The following is a 23,176-nucleotide window of genomic DNA, read 5'->3' on the forward strand; positions in this document are numbered from 1 at the left end:
ACAATATTAGCATAACATCTTACTAGATGACTGAAAGCACAAAGAGATTCTTGAAACTCCAAAGGGGTCAGCATTCTCTGTGTTTGAATTGATGAAGTAGGTGCCTTGCCGTGACAAAAACATGGGGTGAGCTTTGAGCACAAGCTGAAGTAGATATCTAGATGATCTGGGAAAAGCTAAATGCTATGGTGTTGAAACTCTTTTATGTTTTCAAGATTGCAAATAAGATGCAACAGAGTTGTTATAATTAGTAATCACAGTGGCACCAGAATCAAGTACAAAATCTGAAGAATGACTATTTGTTTTAAAACAACCATGCTTAATCATCCTGTGATCGCTCAAAGAATGATGAGACCTTTTAGAAAATCATTAGCAGTGCTGTCTTGGCCAGCACCTTAATTAGACTTTTTATGAACTTGGGAATTTCAGTAAAGGTGACATTTGCATCAGAGAATTTTCCCTTTTGTTTTTCAATATATGATCATTTAAGAGAATACAGATCATTTATGCTGGCATTAAGAGCTTTTCATTCTTCTCCAGGTTCCAGGTATCATTCATGCAAATTAATTCATACAGCCATTAAAAAGCCTATTAATCTCTTTAATATCCAAGAGCCTACTGACTTAATCATTTTTACCTTTTGTTATGTTAGAAGAACTTGCCAGTTTTCTTGCTATTAACCTACAAATTTCATGATTTCATCAAGTTAAAGCCCATTCTTCCAGAGAGAAAGGCAAGGGTGACACAGGTAAGTTAAATTATTTCCTTCTTAAGCATTGATCTTTACTTTGAGGTCTCCTTAAGTTATGACATTCTTTTTTCCTTCTTGCTGTGAATGACATTTCTGTCACTGCAATTCTAATGTAGGATGGATCTTCATATCCAAAAGTCTTATATAAAAGGAGTTTATTTTTTTTTAAATGTCAGTTAATAGCATAGAATTGAAACAGAATTTCCTTATTCATATGTTTTGCTGAAAATAAAATATTTTTATGACAATGATCAGGATGAAAATATTAAAAAAATCTATTATGCATAGAAAACATCCAGAAAAAAAAAAAAACAGACACAGAAAATATCAAAAAGAAGAATTTCAAAGATCATTGTAATTATAGATTTTTTCTCTGCCTTGGCTTTGTCTACTGCTGCAATACATATGTGGACAGCACAGCTCCAATGAATAGGTTGTCAGGGTCTCTGTAAACAAGATCTGATTTGTTTAATGTTTAAATACAGATTCAGGGATGTTTCTTTAGGTATTGTGTTTTAAAAATATTGTTTCAAGTAAAACATTGCTCTGTCATGGTAGGTGACTGGTTACATCTTCTGAGATATTTTGGAGCCATTCTGATCATGAGTTCCTAATACTGATAAAGTTTTGTTTGGCACAGAGGAAAGCACTACCTGAAATACATGAATAAATGTATAATGGGTAGTACCTATATTAACAAGTGACATACTGCTTCAATATAATATAATATAAGCTTGATGTAACTACTTTTGTTGTCACAGGAAGACTCATTTAAAACACCATCCCCTGCCTTTTTGTAGGTTTTGACAAATGAAGATTGCTTCTCAAAAGTGTTTATATAAAAAGTATACAAAATAAATCTAATATGATGATAAAACCTCCTGCCAGTAGCCTATAATGCAGAATGCCTTTTTAGTCTTTAGGGCTGCTTAACAAGGCTATTCAACCCTTGTGGTTTCCAGCAAGAGGTTCATTCAGTATATCCAGACATACCAGTTTAACACAGAAATTATGAGTGATTCATATAAGTACAGGACATCCCACTCAATTCAAATTTCAGGAAGCATGGGGAGGATAAAGGCAAAGTTTTTAATGAGGTTCACTCTGAAGTCATGAAGTTATGGTATCTAAAACAGATTAAGAACTAATATTTGGGTTTTTATATTCCTTTCACAGTTATGATATTCCCATATGAGTGGAGTGATGGCATTTTTTTCAGTTACATGAGCACCACTAATGGTACAAGGCAGACAGCAGTGGAGCATCAGCCTGCAAAAATAACACCCCAGGTAATTTTGCATAGATTATCTTCTTCTTTTTTTTTTTTTTTTTTTTTTTTTTTTTTTTTTTTTTTTTTTTTTTTTTTTTTTTTTTATGGCTTTGTTTTGTTTGGGGTTTTGGGGGGGCCTTTTTGGAGGACAGGGGCATAAGAGTCTTTCATAACTCCATTATTGCTATTCTTAAAATCTTCCTCCTTGCCTGTATTCCTTACCTACCCTATCCCCTCCCAAGAGGTTTAAACACATCCTCAAACATCTGGCAGCTTGAAGAATGGAGATACAGAAGCATAGCAATTTGCCAAGGGTCAAATATAATACCTGTGGTGGAGCAAAGAATCATATCCAGGTCTCCTTGGAGCCAGATTAATGAGATAAACATTGAACTGGACACTCTCTCTATACATTATCCATTTTCCATAGAGAAGTCTCAAGCAACTTATTTTCAGTGCCAGAATAGTTCTAAAATATAAATATAAAATCATTCAGCACCAGCAGTCTCATTAGGATGCCTAATAATAATTTAAATAAGACAAAATGGATATATGCACATATTGATATGTCTATACATATATATATACACATATATGTATACACACAGAAGAAGAGAAAGAAGATATGTTTATTCAAAGCAAAAAAGTATTAAATAAAAAGAGGTAGCTACTGCTTTAGAGACATTAATGCAAATAACATTTAGCTTCATAATATGAGGCCAAGAAATATTAGGAAATTCCATGTATGTTGATTTAAATCTATATGTAACTTGAACAAGAATGCTTGGGAATTGCTTTGGTTTTTTGTTTTTTTTTGTTGACCAATGAATTCATTTATCCATGTGAGTGAAATACTATAGCATAAAAAAATTAATTTTAATTCTAAAATCAAGAGTATATCATGCTTTCAGCAGGCAATTGTTTTCTCACCTTCCAGCTGCCATCAAAACTTTTATGACATATATGATGTGAATGTGGCAAAGAAAAACATTTTGATTTACATTATTTCCAGTGCTGTTATCCTGTTCAGAATCATAAAAGGGATAGCTCAATGAAAAAAAAAGAAAATAAAAAAGAAAATAAAAAAAAAGCAATAAGTCAGAAAAGACAATAAAGAAATAGAGGTAAAATGGTGAAATTCCGTATGCGGTATAAGTCTTTCATGAAATGCTGACTAAGCCAGTGTTATGTCTGATTAAATAAATGGGTAATATTTTTTAAACTTTCTTGTTCCAAATGACCCTAACACTGTAGTTAGATCAGGACCTAACTGAGCCCTCTATGTTTCTTTAATCAAAGTCTAAAATCTGATTCTGAGTCCCTTGAAACCAATAAAAAGAAGATAGATTATTTCTTTGACCTGTAGATCTCTATCAGGATCTTAATAATAACAGTGATTTCAGCCCACTGTGTTTGATTGTTTACTATTGGTTATTTCTGCATATGTTGACACACACATTCTCATGTTTCATAACCCATTGAAATAGCTGTGCTGAAATACATATCCCTCTGAAAAAATTAGGGGTGAATGTGAACTTTTTGGTTGTCACCATGGCACTAACATTAAGGCCTTAAGACACACAGTGAAACAAAAGGAAAGTCGAACTTTCTCATCAGCTTTTTTCCCTGGAACAATTCAAGAGAGAAAAATGTCACCACAGTTAATAGTGTAAAGCCTCTGAGTGGCCTGAAGCAAAAGCACCTGTCAAAATCACAACCACAAAAAGAAAGGGTCACCAGAAGGACAAATGCTGTAAGTATGTAGTTGAACAGCATTTCTCTGAAAATCAAGTTTGAATATGCTTGATTTCCACTATTATACAAACAAATACAAGTTTCTTTTTTTTTAATAAGAAGCTAAATAATATCACAAAGGATATGAAGTCAGTGGGACTCGAAATGAAAATCACTACACAGTAGGCAAGTTATATTGCTGAATGCCAAGTTGCAGTATTGAATTTGTGACTAAACTTGACTTAAACCCAAGAAAATATGCAAGTGGAATTTTAAATTCTCGTGGAAAAGAATTAGATTGTTTTCCTACATTTAAGTGCCAGACTACCTAATGGATTTACTGTCTTCTATTGTGAAATTAGAAAAACCAAGGAGCATTGAGTGTTTTCAGCAATAAGAAAAAATATAGAACAAAAAGGCACCCCCTTTATAAAAATTACAAATTCTGCTTTGACTGGTGGTGAATAAAGCAATTTACTAAATGGAAAATGTTGGTTTATCATAGCCCTGGAAAAAAAAGACGCAATTTTTGTTTCCATCCCTCAGCCAGAGCTCAGCATTCACTTGAACTGCAAAATAGTCTCATGCAATCCTCCTCTCTTATTGATCAGGATTGGTATGATATATACATCTGTAACTAGAGAGAGATGAACAAGTGAAAAAGGAAGCAATTGTGTCAACTAAGTATTTTTGTTGCTTTTTTTTTCCTTCCAGGAAATTTTTTAAGATCAATTTGGTTGAAGTGGTGGGTCAATCAGAAGCCAGCTGCTATGACAATATCTTTGAAAAACCCACAGGACCTGACTGGGTAAGGACTGGTATGAAATTTCTTTGCATTTGGGTTTCATAGACATGAATTGGACAAATCTTCACAAACAATTACTCCAAACATTCATCTAGCTTTGAGGTATTGAAATATCACCTTCAGTTATTGCTCTTAACTAAATTTTATTTATGGTAAATACTATTTCATGTCAAAGAAATCAATAACTGGACTAGTTCAACACAAGAAGAAAAAATAAAATAAAATGTAAGAAAGTTGTGTGACATCAAGGGTTTACAAACTCTATAGAGAAAGTTTTCAGTAAAGACTAAATCTGCTTTGCAGTGTGAAGCCATTTAACTCAGGGCTCCAAATAACTGAAGAGCAGCTGCCCCTGGGGATCTGGCTACCACACCCACAGCCAGCTCTGCTGCTGTGTCAGTGTGAGGTGCAGCCACTGGAGTAGAGCTGGGCTGGGAGAAGTCTGGCAGCCAGGCTGCTGGGCTTTCCCCTCACTTAGGAGCTGGGATTCAGCCCCAGCCCTGCTGCTGCTCCTTGCCTGAGCTGCACCACAGGCCCCCTGGCACTTGGCCTTTGGATGATTTTCAGGACCCTGAGCCACCAATGCCACTTCCCCAGCCTGACCTGAGGGCACCCTGAACTGGACACCATGAATTGTCTCATGGTCCAGGGTCCTGGGTGGCCCTGGCCAGTGTCTGCCAACCTGCCCTGCTCTCCTGGCCTGATCCCCCAGCTGCGCCCACCACTGACTTGCTGACCTTGTGAGCCAAACCTTCCTGTGGCACTGAGCCTTGTGCCCATGATGCAAACCCAAAGGTTGTCTCAGAATTGGGTTTTTTTGTTCTTAGAGCTTCTGTGCAACCTTAATGATAAAAGGTTTTTTAATGTGATAATATCTGATTACCTTATATTCACAACCTGCAATTTATCTCTTTCATTATTTTTTTTACCTAGCTACTGTACTAAATTATTATTCTTCCCTATAATATTAGATAAAATAATTTCATTCTTGCATCCTAATAATTTCATTATTGCATCATGTAAACTCTGCATACTTTGTTTGAGATAGTCTTGCTACTAGAAATTCTTAAAAGCTTTCTTTTCATAATTAATCTTTTTCTTTCTTGTCAAACTTCCTTCTCGCATAGATGATGCATGGAGTAAATTTCTATGCCCAAATGTTGCCAAGCTGAAATAGCTGACTGTTCTCACAGTCCAGTGCTTTAATCTGAAATTCCATCTGAGAATATATTACTAGGTTATTCGGTAGAAGGCATAAGAAAGTATAAGGATTGATGTATAAGCTCAGTTTTGGTCATTGGAAGTCAACAGAACTGTTCTCAGTCTCCAAATTTAAAAATACACTGAAATTTTGTGTCAGAATCCAATTCATACATATGTATATTTAAATTTAAGCACACAGATGTGTCTTTTCATGATTATTTGGTTGGTGTCTAATACATAGCTGACATCAAACTGGAAGGGGAAGAGCAAGCTGTAAGAAATAAAAATTACTTCTGCCCAAACTTTTTCATCTATATATTTCAATCTTAATGTGGCAGGTTATTTGTATTACAAGCACTTTATGATATTAAAATTAATATATTTAGTTTCACAATTCATTTACCCTCCGTCATACCATGATAAACTTCACCACTACCCAGATTAACAAATCAGTGCTAATAAGAACAGAGATTTCCATCCAGCTCATTGGTCTCAAACTCAACATCTGCAGAAAGTTACCACATCTGATTTATGAGGAAAGTGCCTACCAAAAGGGTGGCAGACATGGGTTGCATGACACCATGTAGTGGTTTAGTGCTGGCTGGATGCCAGTCACCCACCAAAGCCTCTCTATCACTCCCCTCCACAGCTGGACAGGAAAGAACAAATGTAACCAAGTGTTCATGAGTTGAGATTAAGGAGATGTCACTCACCAAATACTTTCACAGGCAAAACAGGCTAGAGTTAGTGATATTGACTAAATTTATTTCTAACAAAATCAGAGCAGGATAATGAGAAGGAAAAAAACCACCTTCCCCCACCCCTCACTCTTTCCCAGCTCTACTTCCTTCCCCAGCAGGGCAGGGAGACAGGGAATGGGTGTTATAGTCAGTTCATCACTCATGGTTTCTTCTGCTGCTCAGGGAGAGGAGTCCTGCTCCAGCATGGGTCTCCTCCATGGGCTGCAGGGGCATCCCTGCATCCCTGTTGTCCTCCATGGGCTGCAGGGGAACAGCCTTCTTCACTATGGTCTGCACCACAGGCTGCAGGGGAATCTCAGATCTGGTGCCTGGAGCACCTTCGCCTCCGCCACTGACCTTGGTGTCTGCAGAGCTATTCCTCTCACTTGTCTCCCCACTCTTCTCCAGCCACAATTATAACTGCATAATAATCTTTTCTTTTCCCTTCTTAAATCTGTTATCCCAGAGTGGTTACCACCATTTCTGAGGGGCCCAGCCCTGGCTAGTGGTACACCCATCTTGGAGCCAGCTGACACTGGCTCTGCTGGATATGAAGAAAGCTTCCAGCAGCTTCTCACAGAAGCCAGTCCCGTAGCCCTCCTGCTACCAAAGCTTGGCCACACAAAATCAATACACATCACTCCTAAATACTCTGTAAATCATAGATGTGCTAATACTGGAAAAAAAGCAGTTGTGAAGATTTAGTGTCTTTAGAAACAATCTGACTAGGCAGCCCCTAGAGAAGAAATGTGAATAACCTAACAAAAAAATGCATTAATTGCAGTGAATGTAAGAGGGATCCTGAATATAAGAGGGATCATCAACCTCTTGTGACCAAATGTACCAGACACTTTTGGCCGTAGTTGTTACCTCCAGAGCCAGGAAGCCTGTGATCTAATAATGGCCAATTATTGCATTTTGTCACATTTGACAATCGCGTTGTTCAGTTACTGGTGCCAGTTCTGATTGTTTTGTCCGGTCTCTGGCTTCAAAACAAGATTATCTCTATTTTCTCTGTATTGCAGAGAAATTAAATACTTCAGTGTAAAGAAGAAAAAAAGAAATGAACACTCTATAGCAATCAGAAATCTCCTTGTTAAAGAAATATTTGTACATTTAAAAGTCTATATGCATCTGGAAGAATCTATGAATAACAGCAGATTCAAAAAAATAAATTAATACAGTTTATCAACACCAAATAGAAGGCTGATGGAAACAATGAGTTTTCTGTTCCAGGTGTAGATATAAAATCTGAAAGAACAGGGTCCAAAAATTAAATATATTGCATAAACTATCGCAGTCTAATAGTCCTCTATCGATATTTGAGATCAAAGTACGTGTCATACATATTTGCATCTGATACCAGGGGAAGTTCAGAAGGAAGACTCCTACCTCCACATAATGACACAATGATAAGTGCATCCAGTGCTATTTCCAGTCTATTCCCACTTCTCTCCTTCCAGTAGGGGTAGAGAAAATATGTTTTTAATTACAGCATATAGACAGTTCCCATGCTTAGAGTGTGCCAGACACGTTCTCCTGGAGTTATGGGTGCAAAAGGCAGTTCAGTTCCTTTCTGTCCAGAGGAGTGAGAGACCTGACCTTTAACACTTATTTTAAAGTTGAACATCACGGATGGATACACAAGGACTAGATCCTCAGGTGGCAGCTCCCTGGTGTCTGTAAATCCTACTGCAATTCTTAATCTAACTGACCCCTTTCCTCTCTTGCCACTATGATCATTGGTTGATTGACAGTGACCAAAAGCAACCCCTTCAGAGCAAAGTGCTTTGTAGCAATTTACCTAAGAGTGTGTACAATCCACAGAAAACCAGGAACAACATAGGCTATTTGTACATTTTCCTCCTCCTAACGCCCATTCTTGCCTTGCACATTCAGTAATTTCCATTCATCCTACTTATTACCAATTTTTGGACGAGACTACTCCTTCCACACATTCCCTTTCAGAGGCTCCCATTATTTCCTTAATTGTGCCATCTAGTCTATTGGGAACTTTCTGAAGTAAATGATGGTCTTCTCTGTATATCCAGCCTTGGCTAAGTGAATGTGTAACACTTCCCTGCACCTGGAAAATTACATTTTCCAAGTAAACTGTCTAGCTGTTATAGTCTGCCTCCAAATTTTGCACCTTGGTTTCTCATCTCATTATAATTTCATTTTCTGTTTGTTATCAACAAACAGAACACGAACATGAATTTGTAACAACAAATTTGTTATTAACAATTCCCTTCTGAATCCAATGCCACTAGGAAGGATAGTATTAAATATGCAAACTATTTTGCCATTAACACTAATTTAAAAGAAAATATCCTGGTATTAAAATTATTGTCTATATATTTGTATCCAGCTTGTTTCCCTTTTTGTGTAAGGCTGTTTTTCAATTATGGAAGTCTTCTTTAAGAAGATCATTTATTATGGAATGATGTTATAACCAACAATACAACAGCACTGATAAAACATATATGATTGCCCTTTTTCAGTTGTCAAGGACTGTTTTATGTCCAGCAGGTCACACTGTCAATGAGCTTGATCCCAATTAGGAACAAGATGTTCTTCAGAGGTTGAATCAGTCTTATCATATAGATTTTTCTTGAATTAATCTTTGTGTTATGGTTTCTAGTTTCTGTTTCAGAACTCAAGGGAACATTTTTTCTTGTAAGGTACTTTTTTTTCTACAACAGCCCGCTGGGTTATCAGCAAGGCACTCTTCTATCGATTCTGACTCCTCCATTCAACTGTTTTCATTACTGAATTTCATCTACTCTCTAATCTTCAGTACATGTTGAGCTACTGCATTTCTAACAGGAAAGAGGGCACATGCAGGGTAGTTCTTGACATGCTTAACCTGGAATGAAATACTCCACATTCCCACTTCTCCTGCCTCAAATCTGCCATTTTTCCCAAAAGAGAAGGCACCCCTGGCCATAAAACTCCCACTCATTTCACCCAGTGAACAGTCTCTCTTTTCACATCATGTCCCTAGATTCATTACCTCTCCAATGTATTAATAAGCCCCTTACCCATACCTTTCCATTAAAAGTACCCCAACGTTTATGACTCCCAATATTAAAATATGAGAGGGGAATTATATATTTTATTTTAAAATTATATTTTAGAAATATATATGTATGTTCCTAGTGTTACTTTGTTCAGGTTCAGCTCCCCAGTAACTCTCTCCTAACCTCCCACTTACTATATTCCCCAAGATCCTGGTGCTTGATGCCAAGGATTGGTGACAGCTGAAGCCAAGCCAAAAGTGTCACATGGCCCTTCTTGCAGAAAACAAGTGTTTCTGGCAGGAATATCAAGTAGACACTTCTTACAATGAATGCAAACAGCTAGGAATTCAGGAGCTGAATAATATAATGTGTCCAAAAAACCCACAAACTGATCTATAATAATTTTAAAATCCTAAAAATTTGAAATAGCCTAAAGGCCTCCAAATGCAATTGTACTTCATCTTGCATTAAAAACTCATATAATCGCGTACTTTAAAACATACTTCTTTGCAAACAATCTGTACTTTTTAGCAAAACTTTAGGTTTAGTTGTTGTTTCTTTGAGGTATTTTGTGTCAGCTCTAGAAGATGTGTATGAGCAATATTACTGGCTACATTTATGTCAGTGTACATTCCTCAGGGATCTTTGTCGATAACAGCTAACACAGTTAGCTCAGTAAATTTTTTCCACACCATAAAATAAGCCTATTCTTTTCTTCCTCTGGTATTTTTGATTAGAAATCTCCATTTCTGTTTAACAGACACTATTAAGTCAGGAAGATTAATTCTCACCCCCCCCCCAAAAAAAAAAAAAAAAAAGCCAACAGATATTTTGTTCAAATCTGTAGGCTTTATAAGTAATTATACCCAGAGTGGATTAGTGACTTGGAAATATAGTGACTCAGCTACCTTTCCTATTTCTTCACTACTCTGTATTGTTGTCACACTCCACTGTGACTGAGTCTCATCAGGCACATTGGGCTTAGCAAGTGATCTTGTCAAGTAAGCTTCGGTCATGCCTAAGGCTCAGAAGCTTGTTGCAGTCAGGCTGGGCTGCTCTGTCAGCACAAATTGGAAGTAAACCTCTCACTTAGGTTTTGAATCTTTTGACCTGACTACCTCGAAATCTTTTGACCTGACTACCTTTTTGGTCAAATGCTGCGCATTCAGAAAGTGTTAGTTTCCCTAGTTTGGCTTTTATCTTACACATATTGCTTTTCCTGTAACACCTCTCCTCAGAGGCACTTGAAAGAGAGAAAACTGTGACCAAGATACAGGTAATTCTTGAATTGTTGAAATAAGAAAACAAAAGGAATAGTACCTCTTTCATTGTGCTGAATTACTTGCAGATCAACTTGAAAACAGAGCTGGTTACTGCAGCATTGACTAGGTATTCCAATAGAGGGATTATGCATTTCTTTTGAAGTGAATGTACAGCTAGGAGCAATTTTGGCAGTAAATAAATGCAAGAACTGCTTGAATAGTTTGAAAAATATTTTTAATTAGGTAAACATACAGGATATTAATGAATCATATTCTCCAGTTGTACTTGTATCCTTTACATCACTCAGTAGTCAGGAGTACCTTCTGGACCACATCCTTCATTTCTGAAATGACAGAAGTTTCATTGCACATGCTGAGGTAAGGGAGGAGTACCAGAACAGAAAGGATTTATTTCTTTCATTTCTGCCTGTTCTCCAGTGGTTTATGCGCCTCAAAGCAAACAGCAAAGAAACCTGATCCTAAATAAAAATCGTTTCCTGAAAATTTCAATTGCATTTCTCTATGCAGAGCTATGACACTGAACAGATATCTCTTGACATTTACTCTTTTGTTTCTTGTGCTTTTATATAAAAAAATTAATTTGAATAAAAATTGGAACCTTCCTTATAATTTAATGCCCTCCTACTACATGTTCCTTGTTGAAATGTTCTTCAAATGTGACAAGTGTATGACAATATAAACAGAAGAACATCTTTTTGACAGATAAGTAAAGATCATTGATAGAAAAAAAAATACTTGGCAATAAGAGTTCTGTGCTGCAATTTTTCTGCTCTAATCCAAGTCTTCACCCCTGAAGACTGAATTAGCACCAAACTTCAAGAGGTAGCACTAACACAAGAAGAAATATAGTAGGCAGTTAAACTCTGAAATTCTTTTTAAAGCTTCCAAATAAAATCGTTGTAAGACAACCTTATTTCTGAATAACACAGAGTAGTTACATAAAGTAAATTATAAATTAATAATCACAAGTGTTCTCAGTGAAAACTCAATTCCCACTGAGTTTCCTGTGAACAGAAAGAACATGACCTACTTTGCTAGTCAAAACAATTTTTACTAGCAAATACTTCCATGGAAGTCATATGGATGCCACAAGTCCAAGTATCTTTCTTGTTAGAATTTGAAAAATTAATAATTTTTTGCCTTTCTTGAAAGTAAAAATACATACATGCTCACATACACATTCATATGTACTTGAATATGTGTGCATTTTAATATATATTATTATCTTAATTACAATTTAGTAACAGGAAAACCTAGACTTCGTCACTTGTGCTTCTCTGTTTTGTGAAAACTGATAGGAAATGGGCTGGCAGAGTATGGGTGAAGACATTCAAGTATAAGATCATTTAATTCACTCCTTACAGACTGTCCCCCTGTGCTTGGAGACTTTGGACTGACTCAGCTGAAACCATGGCAGGTGTCCAAATGATCTGGCATAAATTTTAGTCAACCCTCTCATACATCTGCCCATGCTGTCTCTTCTCCTTGGAAGCCAAAGTAATGATGGGTGTCTTTTCCCTTCACTATCTTCTCTGTTGACCTCAGCATCATGTAGCCCTTGAAGAACTTAGCAGGCAACTTTCTCCCATTCATTCTTTTCTCCATTGTTTAGGTTTGTATGAAGAAAGCCCTGCCCTCTTCCTCTCAGTGACCCCGATGTGTTTTCATGTGCCTGGGTTGTACCCTCAGACTGGGGGCTATAAAGGCATAGAAATTCTCTGAGGCACCAGAAATTAATTCAGGATTTCTGAAAAAGCAACCCCAAAAGGCTGGCAAATATTTTCATGAAAAATTGTCTTAGCTACATAGGAACACAAGCTTCTGTCAAACAGTTAAAATTATTTCACTAACATATAAGATTATATTAAGCTCTGGCAGTTACACTTTTGATTGTGTAAGGAAATATTTATGTTTTTTAAATAAGCAGTTAAGGTTTGTGCTTTTCCAGGAGGCGCGAGCACTTGAATTTGAACACACTGAAAAATCAATTAGTGATTACAAATGCTTTGTAGTCTAGGAAATGTTTATCATTATATTAATGACATTAATTTAATATTTCAATATTTCGGATTGCTTCCTCATGTATTTTTCAGTTTTTGGAATGATTAATATGTGGGAAAACAAGCACACAGGTGGTAACATATTTGCCTGTTACAATGACTGTTCTATCTATCCTATGTGCCAGTCTTTTCAATGTGCTCCCAGGCTCAACTCCAAACAAAGTTATTTATAGCTGTAACAAAAAGGTAACTGGTCTTTCATAACACTGTGCACAGAATCCATGTTAGATGTTGCAATATAGCTCAAATGAGGAAAAAATACAATATTTCATGTGTTTTTGAAATAGCACCAACATATGAATATAATGTAATTCACTGGTGTTTAAGCCTCATGCCTTAGAGATGACCAAGATAAATAGCCAGAACCATGTTAATCTTCAAAAATAACTTGTTCTTCATGTCATGAAAAATCCTTTCGTTCAAGTGATGGAGTTTACCTTGTAAATTAAATCTCTAAAGTAATGGAAGAAATAACCCATGACACTGGTGGGGGAAATTAAATTAGAGTCACTAATAGCAGGTCAGCACAGTACAACCAGAGGTAATAGAAGTGACCACATGAATGATAAGCAGGCATTCCCTAGGCTGTGACATTTGTGTCCCAGTGACTGTGACAAACATTCATCCATGTGGCAAGAAATTCACAAGTCAGGTACTAGCATGTTTACTGTGCAGTCTGACACTGGTGAAGCCAAAGCATGCCAGTCTTTCTCAACAGGATGCTCTGATTTCCTAATGAAGACCATTAAGGCAAGTGAAAATCTTTGACCCCAGTCTCACTGCTAAATCAATCTGCCAGTGCTCCAGATAATCTTTTTACTTTATTTATTTATTTATTCATAAGCACGGAAGATATTTTCTGAACTAATCCAATTCCCATTCCTCCCAACATTGCTAAGTTAATGTAATTCTACCCTGGAGCAGTAAAATAAAAGAAAAAAAAAAATATGGGAAAATATAAAGAACAGATTCTGGTTTGAATTGTAAAAATCCTGTGTATGCTTTCTCTTAAGATTTTACCATCACTGCAATAGCCATTGGCAAAATAGCAGGGTGAGATTTTAAGGTAAAATGGAGTTTTGAATGTCATACAAAGCACCTTTGAAGTTCATAGACTTATTTATTTACTAATACCTGGGCATGATCACTGATCCTCTGATGTAAACCTCACAGTGTAGTAAATAACATATGTCCAGAGAAAATACAGTTTTCTATAAAATACAGAGATAAAGGTTAAAATCATATTCTACCACCTCTTTTCTCTGCATTGAAAAAACTTGTTAATACACAACACTATTATTAGCAAATATGTTCATCAAGAAATAAGGATATAGACAGAAGGAGGGACAGTAATATGACAAATACCAAAGTACTTGGTAAAGTAAGCATGTAAGTAAATAAACTAACCTTATAGCCCATGAGCCTCTGTTCAGAAAACAAGAGGTTGAAATAAATGTTTGTTTACATTATCTACAAGATATATGTGATCTTAACCTCTTAGTCATTATGTTGAAACAAACAACATATTAAAATAGAAATTTCCCCAGAGTTAGTGATTCACAAAGTGAAATAATGAACTTCATATCTCTCGTTTACTCATACTACTTGTTTCCATTTAAGTGGTGATTATGCTTACTCAGACCAGGCTTACTGATGATCATTTGGCAATATTATTACGTGGCTTAAAAATCCAGAGGTACAACAAGGATGAAGTACTGCTAAAAATGCCAGACAGTGTTTTCTGGGGCTGCTGTAGAGTTGAGATTTCCAAACAACATCCTAGTACAAAAGCTCCTCTTGTTCCAAGGCTCAGGCAGTCTTCAGAGGTAGAGTACCAATCTCTCCAGCTCTGCAACACCCTTCCTTACTGCTGAAAACTTCCTCCTGTGGGCACACTGCACCCTCCTGTGTGCACTGACATCTGTCCATTATAAACTGGTGTAAGGTCAGAGACCACTGATGACAACAGGCGTCCTGAAGAAATGACCAGCTGAAGATTCATGAACAAAACAAAAATAAGGTATAGTATGAAGGTCAGACAATACCCCACAATAAATTCCACTAATTAAATCCCACTCAAAGCCCAACTTTTATATATATCATAGACTGGATTTCAGAGCTTACTAACACAGATTCTCTTAACTGATTTTTTTAAGAGTTTTAACAACCAGGTCTAGAATCCATAAACTTCACAAGTAATAATATTCTTTTTCTCAAATAAGTATTCTGACAAAAGTACTGGACTTCTCTTCCAAGAAGACTAAAGGAAAGGTCTACCACAGATCTCCTTAGAACTAGTTCTTCAGGATTAAATTAAAACAAAACTAAACTAAACTGCACATCTGTTTAAAAAAGAAATTTGGTAAGGCAACTTTTCAAACTTTTACTGACCTACTATTACAGATAAGGAAAATTTCTGGGATGACCAACTGCAGGGTAAGGAGACAAACAGTTTCTTCTGGAAAGTTCTGAATGTCAGAAGAGAAACAGCATCAGTAAAAGAGGAAAAGCTGAGGACCCCATGTTTTCTCAATTGTTTTAGGACTGAATTTTCTAAAAGCAATATTAACCCTTTCTGGGTTTTAACCATAAGAATTGTCCTTGTCAGACAGCCCTTTCGTAGGTCTGAGAATTGCTGCTCTGCTGCTTCCCAGCATTTCCAAATTTACTACACACTTCATCTCCTTCATCAGAGAAATTAAGACTGACTCCTTTGTGAGTTAAAAAGAGGAAAATGGACAACATCAGTCCTTCATCCTTTCCCCTGGGAAGCCTGTGCTAGAAAACAGAAGGAACTTTGAACACAGAGAGATTTCTTTACAAAAAAATGACAACAGAATTTTTTTTATTTTTTTTTTTTTTTTACTGGATGCAACATTCAACACTTGAAATTGTCCTGGAGCTGACTCATGTCAGAAGGCTTTGGGACTCTGGGAGCCCATCAAAAACAGGTGTGGTGGTGGCCATTAGCCAGAAAACAGGGACAAGTACCAGCTTGTTTAAACCTTTTGCCTGCCTCAACATGAATCATAGTTATCTGGGAGGACAGACTATGTACTCAGACTCCCACAAACATAGCTGGACAGAAACAATTAAAGGAGACAAATATTTAATCTCATTCATATTTACTTTCTAATGTTAGTTTGATAACAAGTAAAAGCAAGAAGATAAACAAAAGCTCTTCTGAGCTCATGGTTCATTTGGGGTACGGAGTCAAAGCAGACATGGTTCTAGTCCATAGTTAAGTGGAGATTTGCATGGAAGTCCTGTGGCTGAATAACGTATTCTGTAAGAAGAGTGTCCCTTTTTGCCTTCAGTGAGAGACGCTTGGCATACAGAAGTCAAATTACTCCAAAATACCAAGTCCTGTTCATTTTTGGAAAATAAAACTTTGATCCCAAACTGATCTATTTGGAGTTGGTAAAAAAAAAATACATTATAAATATTAAAACTAGTTGAAAATGTCTTTCTCATGTCTCCTTTTCCCTCTACATCCAAATTGAAACCTAAAAATTAAGCAATAATGGAAAAAAATCTGACAACATGTCTAGTTATTTGAGTATACTCTACACTGGCTTGAGATCATAGTAATTTTTAGGGAAACTTAGCTAATGATGTAATTTAAAAGCCAACCTAATTCAGTTCCCTATTCCTACAGTTGTGAGCAAGCAACATGTAAAAGGTGAGTTTTGAGGAAAGGAGCTGTATTTTAGTTCATTAAGGTTTAAATGATACACGGGGAAAAGGACAAAGTGAGTGGGCACTGGGATAACAAAGTCCTCGAAGAGAACTCCCACACTTAAGTAGTGTGGTGTATACAAAGATGATACCCATGGTTTGAACTTTAAGATTTTACAGACAGTTTTGGCTGATCTAACTGTGAGTTGGAGGGCAAAGAAATTATCTGCTTTATTTACCCATCCTCAGGCACAGCCTCCTTTTGGGCTGCCTCTGGATAGTGTGCCTTTGGGATGCTTCCAGGGAATTTAGTCTAATTTTAAAGGATTTTTTGGTGGTTGTTTGCAGACCAGTGATGAATCACATGATGACAAACAGTGTGAAGAGAAGACATGGGAGTGGAAGCACATGAGGTAGGATTCCCCTTTTCATATGGGAATAACCTCAGTTCAGTGTGTTCAGAACTTGAGACCTGGGTGGTGTGCTCTTTGCACAGGTCTGATGGATTTCTGGAATTTCCTCATAGATCCTCATCCCAGAGCAGAAGGTAACAGTGTTGGGGGCTTACACTAGCCTAGAACCAGGCCCATAGCCATATGCATGGCCTTATCAAGGTATGTGTGTATACATTTCTATAGATCTTCACAGTGTGATTCACAAGTTTGTCTGTGTATGTTTATAAATATGTGCCTATTCAAATACATACAGATCACATACAAGATATACACAGATATTAAACATTCTTAAAAGCCTGTTCTTCTGAACTAACAGCTGACTATTTCCAATATTACTTTAATTTGTAACACTTCTCTCACCTTCTGAAGACAATTAAGGAGGAAAAAGTTGCACATTAAGTAGCACCATTATGAATTAATTTCCTGCATTTTTTTCATAGCATAGAGAATTATGTATTAATTTTGTATTCAAGGAATGCTCATTTCAGCCTCCAGTAAGAGTTCCCTAACTAATGCATCATTAGTTAAATACACCATCACAATAAAAAACCAACAAAAAAGGCATTTATTTATGTTGCTTTAAATAATGGCCAAAAAAAATCCAAACTTTATGTTACTTTAAATAATGAGCCCTCAGAGAAGCTGAATTAGCACTATAAATTAAGAAACGTTGCATTATGGTAAGAATATATTCTTTAGGTAATGTCAGTTCACAACAGCAACAGCCAAGGTCAGTAGTTCCATTTCCCAGTTTAATTGCACAAAAAGTGAGAGAGAAAAGAGAAAATCCTTCTCTGGGGCCCACATATACTCCCCCATGTGCCCAGAGGGATAGAATGAAAATCATATATTCTAGCTTCAGTATTAAAAGAATAAATGCCAGCCACCTACCCATGTGTCATTATCAAATTTCATTAGTATACACCTACTTGTGTGCCAAAGCCTTTAATAGAAATATTACATAAGATTACATTGAAAGTCTATCCAGGAATGAGTTTCCTTCTCAGTACAACCAACTGGACAACTGTCCTTCAGCTTGTTTCCTAATGATCTGTGTACAAATTCACCAAGATTAACTTTACAACATAAACCTCCTCTAGTATATTAGAAAATCATCTACAGTTCTTATTGTTTGTGCCACTGGTATACATAAAATGCTGCAGAAATTCAGATATGTTTATCCTATATATTAGTGAGTCTCTAAAATATTATTAAGGATATTTTTACTATTCTTCTTGATACATCACTGTTTTACCTAAAATTTTTGTCATCAAGACTGAAATTTTTGCTCAAATTTCAGACTGCACCATTCTACAGATTGCATAGATAGGAACAGTGAACACTTGCCCTGATTTATAGGGATTTTGATAGATTTTTTTTAACAAAAAAATAATCCAGTTTAGCTAAGAGATTCAATGAGCCTATGAATATTTAATTTGATGCGCACCTGCTCACCCACGCACTGATGTAGACATACAACTCAATAACTAACACTGGCAGCACTAAGCACAGAACAGGACCAGGCTGTAAACGCAGGCTACATCTATGCTAGTGAATTAAAAACGCAAGTGAGTTCCATGCTGTAATTTTCCATACTGTTAAATGAATAGTCCAGTTTTGGACTGAGCCAACCACTAATATCCTTGGGTATGCCCAGGGTATTTCTAGAGTTGGTCAGGCTGGAAACTATCAGGCTAACAAATGTGTTCACTGCAGAAAGGAACAGCCATGTGAATTCAAACTCTGCCATGGCAGCCTCAGAGCCAGAGAACAATCTCTGATTTATTTGTTGTGTAAATGTAACTAGAGGTTTGTACCAATAGAATGAATAAACCTCCTAATAGAGTTGTTCAGGAATTTCCAGTGAAATTATTATGTCATGTTTTTCTCTTGAGAAGGTTCAGATTCATTAAAACTCAGACTTTTTGCAGGAATGATCATATCAATTTCAGCAAAGATAGAACAGCTGATCAAAATTAGAGACAAAAATGACATTAGCAAACAGAAAGGTCAACACTGATAGGATATTTACTTGGCATGTGAGGTAATGGAGTTCAAGTCCCTGTTTTGAATCAGCTAGAAAAAAGGCTTGTGCTTCTTACTCAACCTGCACAAATATTATGAACTAACAGCTAATCTGAAATTAAATATTCATTCATGAGATATTTTTTTCATTCCCTATTTTTAACCTGATGAAATTTAGGTTTCAGTCCATGGGAAAGAGATTTTTAAACCATTTTCCACAAAGTTCTAAGCATAAATTATATCGCCATCTTTACCTATTCTCTTTTTTGACATCCACCAAACTCCAATACAAAAATCTGTAAGTTTTTCTATACATAGCAGGGGCTAAGCTAATTTTGATCCCTGATTTGATTCTGCAATAGGATTTAAATATAGGTCATAATCAGAAGTGATTGACAAGAATGGCAGAATGGCACAAAAAAACCTTCCCCTAAAGGAAATGTAAGCTGTGCCTGGTTTCTTAGGGAGATCAGTCAATAACTTATGCACAAAAAAGGATAAGGTTCTGATCACAGGAGCTACTCAATAGGAGATCACTGGAAAAGTTTATAAGGCATGGATGTGGACACTTTCCTCCAAAAAGACACCATTTCTCTTGTCTTGGGAGTCAGGAAACAGGATGACTTCAACAGTTCAGGCGCAGCCAATACTATCACACTAAGCAGAAACAAAAATAGACAGAAAAATTGAAATTACACACATGATTCAGTGAGGTTGTACAATGATTTGTATTAAAATGTAGTTAAGTTTCCTAAGTTTATGGAAACTGTATAGCAAACTGTTCTGAAAATGTGAAACACACAAGAGTGGTTCTTTTGCAAAATGTTGTTAAAGTGATAGCTTGCTTATTCTGTTCTGTTAGGCTCTGTTTACTACCAGAATCTATAGTAATCTAATTTTTTTTATTAGATATAGGTATTTATATTTATGCTGGCTAAATTTAATTGCACGGTCAGCAGAGTTTGTGCTGTACCCTGGTCCCAAAAAGCTAATGTCTTCAAACTCATTCTGAACTGATGACATCTGTTGATAATCACATCTCTTAGTAATACATGTACAATTGCCTCATGCTGCTGAACAGGAGATTTAGGCAGCTTATTCAGAATAGGTCATAGGTTTACAACATCTCAACCACCTCCAGTTTTCCATCACAAAGATTCAGAAGGTTCCTGCTCCCCTTGCCTGTATATGAGGCCATGAGATGTGAATAAAAACAGTCTTTACGCCTTTGCATGTGCATATGTCTTTATTCTATGTGCAGTTTTTTCCTTTCTTATATTTTTTCTACTTTTTCCTTTTTTCTTTTTTTGGCACAAAAGAAGAAGAAGCTTATATCTGTTCCTTTTGTTCTCACAGTTTCATGCTCTCAAAAAAAAAAAAAAAGAGGACTGAGATTAATGCTTCTGTATTAGATTTAGCGTGCTTTTCAGCCTGTCACTAAACTGATGAAAGGCAGCACAACTACACACTTTTCCCCACTGAGCTCAGATAGGTTTGTTCACTAGAGTTCAAGTCTCCTGCCAACAACTCACTGCAGTTCCAGAGTATTCTCCTTACATATTCAATGTGTATGTGTGGATCAGCCCATGCCCCTTCTTCCAGGCCATAAATTTGGCACTTTTAAAGATTTAATAGCAAGGTTGCTGCAGTGACAGCTCTATTTGTGGTACACCTCCCTTCCCATAGTTGATAGAGGTCTGCTGATCAGTCATAAAGTTCAATTCTCCAACTCCTTATCAATCAGCTTCACTGTGTGACCCACTTCAGGAAAGATTTAAACGAGGTAGTGCAGATTCTTCACAGTGAGTATAATAATTGGAGGGAAGAATAAGTCTTACATTGTTCTAATACATCAATTCTTTCAATGGATTGTTTGGCTTTGATATTAATTCAAAGATGGTACAGAATTTGGAATCTGTGGAAAAGTGGAAAAGTGCAATAAAATTCTTAAATAAATTTTAACTCTTTTTTTTTTCTTTTTTTTTTTTTTTGGTGAATTCTAATGGCTGGCATGGTCTAGGAACAGTACTCCCCAGTTCAGTGCCCCTACCAAGACTCTTCATGTGCTGTTCACTCATTCCCCTGCTTTCCCCTCCTCCTTCCCCTGTAGGCAGGATGGAAAGGAAAATTGGAGGCACAAAAGATGAATGTCATGGGTTGAGATCAGAACAATTTTCTGGAAACAGCAATGAGATAAGAAAATGAGCAATAACAGCAGCAATATTCATGACAGAGGGTGCTAGAGAGGAATAGTCCACACAGAACCCCCCTGGCTCCTTCTGCCACAATCACTCTGGAAGGAACCTCTTCTCCCCCAAGAGTTCCTTTTCCCCACCTCCATCAATGATGTGATAGAACGATGTGATAGTATAGGAAAACCTCCTTGTCCCAGCCTTGCTCCCTCATGGCTTCTGCAAAAATAAACCTTGTCTTGAGCAAAACCAGGACATCTCCCAGCCTTAAATATCCTTTTCATGCCACGAAACAAGCAGCATCTTCTGTCCTTTTCATTTCAAGCCAGCCAATCATGGTTCCCACTTTGAAATTCAAAAATATTAAGTTTCTATCCCAGTCTTGGTTTGTGTCTGCTGTTGCAGAAAACATGAGTGGGAACAGATAGGGAGGTATTCCAGTCTTGTTGAGAAGTGGGTTTCTTTCTCAAGAACAAAAGAAGTTATCTGGTTTAACCAATACAGATTTCCTTTCTCCCTTTATTAGTCCAGGCAGGGCATGTTTAATTTAACTTGCTAGGTGGGGCTGCCTGGGATCTATTCTGAAATAACTTCCTGAATAAATGAATTTCCAGAGCCAGAGACTGGTAAAAAAAGAGAACATTCAGTCTCCTAAAAAGGAGGCAAGGGACAGTGCAAGCACAAGCTGCAAAACTCTCATCTCCTTCATCATAAAGATTGCATTGAACTGTTTGGAAAAGGAAGCAAAGTTGCCTTCCATAGTTTCTACTTTTAGACCTGCCAACCACTGAGCAGTTACAACTGTTAAGGAATACATGGCCATCTATCTTAACAAAGGATATGACAAAACTGTCAGTATTAGGAAAACAACACTCACAAACCAAGCTGTAGACAGAAGAAACACACAGAATTTCAATCAAAACCTACTGCTTTGCAGTTCTACCTTTATTTGCATCTTTCAAAATCCTTATTGTCAAAATCCTTTTAATCAAGAGTATGTCACTCCAGTTTTAAGGGTAGTAAAATTGTATATTTTGTAGTTAAAATTGCTGATAAGAAGAAATCAGAGAAGAAAACTAGAATATTAAGCAAACCAGAGAATAAACCAAAATATTCTTGCATGATGCACTGAATTCAGCTAATTAACCTCTGCATCTTGTCCATTTCACATTCTTGCTTAGCCTGCACTGTAACATTTGCAGCCTTTGGTCAAGCTCCTGTATGCTGTCATGCACTCTTCTCCAAAGCAGTCAAAAGGTTAAAACTTTTTTACAGTTTATTTAGTACCATTAATCAAACAACACAGTTTTAGAAAACTCTAGATTCCTGGGGTTTTTTAATAAATGTCCATTTTGGAAATACAAAGAGGAAGAAATTCAGATCCAGACTGCTTTCAAAGTATGAAACGTAAAATAACAAAAAAGTGGCAAAGGTTAAAACCAGTCCAGATACAAGAGAAAGGGTGTAATTTCAAAAGAAGAATCTAGAGAAAAATTTGAAATCGCATTTGAGGGCAGTTATGTTGTACACTGACCATTTGCTGAACTGCCACAATAATTTGAGTCAGATTCAGGCTCTGCCTCAAAACAGGTCACTCATTTCTCAAGTATTTGAACCAATCATTGTATTCCAGCAGTATGGTTTCTCCAGTGTCCAGGGAGAAATAGAGAACTGACCTTAAACAATGAAGTTTAGAATATGAAAGACTAAAGATCCCAAACACAGTGAGACACCAAGGAGAAATCCTTGCATATCTTTTTCACTAAGTAGGGCATGTTGATGAATCTCTCTTTCTGGGAATATCAGCCCAACAAATCTCATAAATTTAGACTCACCAGTGGTTATTTTAAGTGTATATTTTCAACAGTTCTTATGCAACAAAAGACAGATGACTTGTGTCTCTTGAACATATCGGTGTAAACATTCCCAGCACTGTGGGACTGTGGTACAGAAAGTTATA

At 36.6% G+C, this 23,176-nt stretch overlaps 1 long non-coding RNA gene across 3 annotated transcripts in view; it reads left to right on the forward strand.

Moving 5' to 3' along the window:
- The first annotated feature begins 343 nt into the window (after positions 1 to 343).
- The window catches only part of LOC135296537 (uncharacterized), a 104,445-nt gene continuing 81,612 nt past the window's right edge, over positions 344 to 23,176 (forward strand). For 2 of the 3 annotated variants that reach the window (XR_010358621.1, XR_010358620.1), the window contains exons 1-4: positions 344 to 748; positions 1,928 to 2,040; positions 4,470 to 4,563; positions 16,893 to 16,957. This is a non-coding gene — a long non-coding RNA (uncharacterized LOC135296537). The remainder of the gene's footprint in view (positions 749 to 1,927; positions 2,041 to 4,469; positions 4,564 to 16,892; positions 16,958 to 23,176) is intronic. The other variant, XR_010358619.1, reaches the window with a different exon arrangement.

This window comes from Passer domesticus, chromosome 3, assembly GCF_036417665.1.
Source record: "Passer domesticus isolate bPasDom1 chromosome 3, bPasDom1.hap1, whole genome shotgun sequence".
NCBI lineage: Eukaryota > Metazoa > Chordata > Aves > Passeriformes > Passeridae > Passer > Passer domesticus.